Source organism: Lathyrus oleraceus, chromosome 7, assembly GCF_024323335.1.
Source record: "Lathyrus oleraceus cultivar Zhongwan6 chromosome 7, CAAS_Psat_ZW6_1.0, whole genome shotgun sequence".
NCBI lineage: Eukaryota > Viridiplantae > Streptophyta > Magnoliopsida > Fabales > Fabaceae > Lathyrus > Lathyrus oleraceus.
Window position 1 is genome coordinate 316,365,776 of NC_066585.1, and position 4,784 is coordinate 316,370,559.

The 4,784-nt window shown below is 37.6% G+C and overlaps 1 non-coding gene across 1 annotated transcript; it reads right to left on the reverse strand.

Annotated features, from left to right (window-relative positions):
* Positions 1 to 3,389: 3,389 nt before the first annotated feature.
* LOC127109468 (small nucleolar RNA R71) lies at positions 3,390 to 3,496 on the reverse strand. Its single transcript, XR_007796750.1, has one exon. It is a non-coding gene; the product is annotated as a small nucleolar RNA R71 (small nucleolar RNA).
* Positions 3,497 to 4,784: the final 1,288 nt, after the last annotated feature.

The window sequence follows — 4,784 nt, forward strand, 5'->3', positions numbered from 1 at the left end:
TGAGGCGCGCGATGTTTTGCAATGCCGCACATGATTATTCCAATAACTACATCGTTTTTGCTCCTTGTTTCATCATATTTTTACCAAGTCTTTATTCCTTCATACTTCGTCATCTTTGCATATTTTTTTGGATTTATTCTTCATTTTTGCTCATCTTTGACGTGTTTTGCTCCGTTTCTTCGACAGAAAACATGCAATGACAGAGTGTTATCAATACGTAAAAAAACATTGTTATAAGATCAACGCAGCAACGAGCAATGCAGCTCAAGAACATTTTTACAAATTAATACTATAGTGGCTTTCATAAACTTTAAACATTCAACTTATTCCATTCACATTCAACTCAAGAACATTTTTATAAATAACCACAAGACTTGTCTAAATTGATTTAAAGATAATAAATCTTGAATTGTAATTCCTTGTGTCGAAGCAGGTTGCTCAATAGAGTAAGAAAGTGTCAAACCACCTAGTGTGTTGAGTTGTGTTAGTGTGTCGAAGTGTCGAAGCATGTTGCTTCACACAGGATTTCGACTTATGCATATTTTAGTAGTGTTAGCTATTTTGGGTTTTTATAGTTTTGGGCTTTGGCTTAAGGTCCAAGTTAACCTAAATCTATAAATAGAGGGAGTAACCCTTATTTTTGTAATGAAGTGAATAGAGAATTCATAACATTTGTAATTCACAGTATTTTGTAGTTGCAAAGTGAATAACAAGTTTTCCACAGTTTATGGGCAGAGAGAAACTGCAGAATTTTATTACTCTTCTCCTTCATCGTTCTTTACACTCTTTCTTCTTTGTTCTCTCTTTTAGTTGTTATTGTGTGAGTGATAACAATCTTGTTCATCAAGATTTATTGAAATTCTCCATAGGTTTTGGGGGATTTCTAACATCTGGTATCAAGAGCTCCAGTTAATCGATTCGTGGGAAGAAAATCACCATAGCAACGAATCATCCAAACGGTCATTTTCTAGCAAATCTTCTAATTCTCAAGAACAACAATTATGAGAATTGGTGCAAGAAGATAAAGGTTGTGTTCTATTATCAAGATCTTTGGGATATTGTGAAGGAATGAGTAACAACGCTTGTAGAAGTTGCGATAGATTGATAACACTGAAATTTACCGTATTTTTGACTCCGATTTCACATGCATTCTAGTTGTTTTATTATCATTTTGTTGTGTTATTGCTATGTTTTCCTTTGTTTCCATGTTTTTAATTTAATCGGAGCCCCGATCGAGAAAAGGAGTGAAAAAGAGCTAAAAACCCTAAAATTCAGCATTTTATACTTGTGGCCTACCCCATGGCTGGCGCCACAGACCCTGCCATGACGTGTCCAAGCTCAACTTCCCTCAACTTCCATGTTTCCCACTACCTCCACTAAGGCGCCTTATTTTGTGCTTGTGGCGGGCGCCACAAGAGGAAAGTTTTTCCCTCTCATTTTCAAGTTGAAGGGCATCCTTGTCATTTCCATCTTTTTACTTGCTTATAAATAGAAACTCGAAATCACTTTTACAATCATCCAAACTTAGAGTAGAGGAACATCCAAACTTAGAGCAGAGGCAAACTCAGAGCAACTTTGTTTCACTTAGGCATATATTCAGTATTATAAAGTGGTAATCGCTTCGCATTGGAGTGTTACCATAATTGTGTAATCGAGTCTGTGATAGAGTCTGTAATCGAGTTTGGAGCACTTTGGAAGGAAGTTAATCCTGCCGCCATTTTCATTTCCTCTTTGCAATTTATTCAACCCTCCGATTGGAGCAGGTTTTTATTAGTGGTCTTTATCTTATTTATTTCCTGCAATCGCCTTTACTTTATTTATTTTCTCGCACTCGCCTTTATTTTATATATTTCCCGCACTCGCTTTTATTTTATTTATTTTCTCGCACTCGCTTTACTTTTATTTATTTCCTCGCACTCGCTTTACTTTTATTTATTTTCCGCACTCGCACTACTTTTATTTATTTCCTCACACTCGCTTTACTTTTATTTATTTTCCGCACTCGCACTACTTTTATTTATTTTAATGCACTTTTACTTTACCATGTCTAGCTAAATTTATAAGGTTAGAATGTAAGGATCGTAATTGAACCAGTAATCCGTACAATTGTTCGTAGAAACACTTAAGGGCTATTTTAACTTTCAACTTAAGTTTTTCCGCACTTCAATTCCGTTGGGTAAGATCGAAAGCCGTCCAACGTCTTTTTAAACTTAATTGTTTTTAACTATTTCAAAAACAGCGAAAGCGCTTTGTTTAGTTCATTAGGAGATTTTAACATTAAGAAGAAAAGAGATTTTAAAACTATTTTCGGACGCGTTTATAAGTTTAGAGTCTGGTTCGTAAGAACCTCTTTTAGTTAAGAAATCCAGGTTATAATACTTTTCAACTTAGTCAAGATACTATATTTCTTAAAAATAGGTTTACTACTCTAACGCAATGCGCGCCTTTTTATAAGTGACAATAAGAGGGTTTGATTAGGGAGTACAACTCGGTTCTGAATATGCGAAAGCGACAGTTCCTGTTAAATTAGTTCTTTTCAAAGTAGGAAACACTGCCCATAAGTAGCTCTATTAGCAAGTACTTGGATTATTAATTGATTACGTGAATTACATTCGACCCTGTCTTTATTAATTATATCTTTATTTCAATACTTTACTTTTCATTGCACACTCCAAAAAAGCACCTATTTCCATTGCCTTTGATAAACACCATAACAATAGATAACGATAGATTGACACTTGGCCTCTGTGGATTTGACAATCTTTTATATTCTTCTGACGCGTTCGTATACTTGCGAAACACCGCATCAAGTTTTTGGCGCCGTTGCCGGGGACCAATTTCGTCAAATTTCATTTTCCTGTTGTTATATCATTTAGACTTAGGCTATTTCCCGCCGGTCAATGCAAAGAACTCGCAGCACCGGAAGTTTAAGCTTAGTATACCCTCTGACGGAACCTGAACGTTACGCTCGCGCACGTTTATTCTTTCACAGAATTAAGAGAGCTATTTCCGAAGATCAAAACCAAAGACCTCTTAAATATTTCGCTCAACCATCTAATGAAGAACCTAGTTCTAGTATAGTAAACCCAACCATCCCAGCTAATAATTTTGAACTTAAACCATCCTTGTTGCAACTAGTGCAACAAAGACAATTCGCGGGTCTCGCTACTGAGAACCTAAACCAACATTTAAAAATATTTCTTCAATTAGCAGACACTTTTAAAACTAATGGAGCTTCTCCTGAGGCAATACGTTTACGATTATTTCCTTTTTCCCTCAGAGATAAAGCCCTATCATGGTTAGATTCCCTTCCACCCAATTCCATTACGACTTGGGATAACCTTAGAAGAGTTTTTCTTGCTAGATATTTTCCCCCGAGTAAAACCGCCGTTCTTCGAAACCATATAACTAGATTTACCCAAAACCAAGGAGAACCGCTGTTCGAAGCTTTGTAGAGATATAAAGAGTTGTTACGAGCATGCCCACATCATGGTTTAGAAAATTTGTTAATCATTCAAACCTTCTATAATGGACTTCACTATAACACAAAGATGACCATCGACGCTGCCGCAGGCGGTGCTCTGATGAACAAACCTTATCCTGAAGCTAGTGCCCTCATCGAAGATATGGCTCAAAACCATCAATCATGGGGAGTCGAACGAGCGACAGTAGAGAAGAAGGAAGCCCAAGGAGGAGTGCATGAACTAAGATCTATAGACATGATGCAAGCTAAAATGGACGCATTAGCCCTCAAAGTCGAGCATATGTGCATAAACCCGAATACTGTAGCCGCAGTTTCGTCGGATTGTGAGATATGTGGAACCAAAGGACACCAATCCGCAGAATGCAGTATATTAAATGAAACCCACTCTGAGCAAGTGAACTACATCCAAGGGAACCCATATTCGAATACCTATAACCCTGGATGGAGGAATCACCCGAACTTCTCCTATAAAAACAATAACCCTATCCAAAATAATGCACCTCCGAGACCTAGTTATCAAGCCCCTCGATCAAATCAACCTATGCAACCTGTACCACCAAAGCCGAGCCTTGAGAAAATTTTGGAAAATTTTATCACCGCTCAAACCCAACAAAACAAGGAGTTCATGAACCAAAACATTCATGTTAACGAATTGATTACTCAGTTAGGTACAAAGGTTGACCAAATAGTTACTCCTACTAAGATGCTTGAAACCCAGATCTCCCAGGTAGCTTTAAACCAAGCCCCTCAGACTACACCTGGAGGACAATTCCCTGGACAACCTCAACAAAATCCGAGAGGACAAGCCAATGCCATTACCCTACAAAGTGGGAACGCTTATGATGAGCCACCAAACCCTAGATTGAGTGAACCCGAAACATCTAAGGAATGTACCAAGCCCCCGGACGTAGTAAAGGAACCAGAGGAATCTGAAAACCAGGAAGGTCGAGATAAAGGAGAAGAACCTAAAGATAAAACTTACGTACCACCCCCGCCATATAAACCACCTATACCATATCCGCAAAGACTCAAACAAACCCAGATCAATAAACAGTATCAAAAATTTATTAAAGTTATAGAAAAACTTCATGTAGAAATCCCTTTCACAGAAGCCATCACCCAAATACCTTCTTATGCAAAATTTCTCAAAGACATCCTTACCAACAAACGTAGACTTGACGATCCGAAGCCTTTGGAATGTAATGCTATTTCCGAGGACAAATTAGCAAAGAAAGATAAAGATCCTGGAAATTTCTCCATTCCTTGCCTTTTGGGTAATCATGTCATCGAAAAAGCTTTT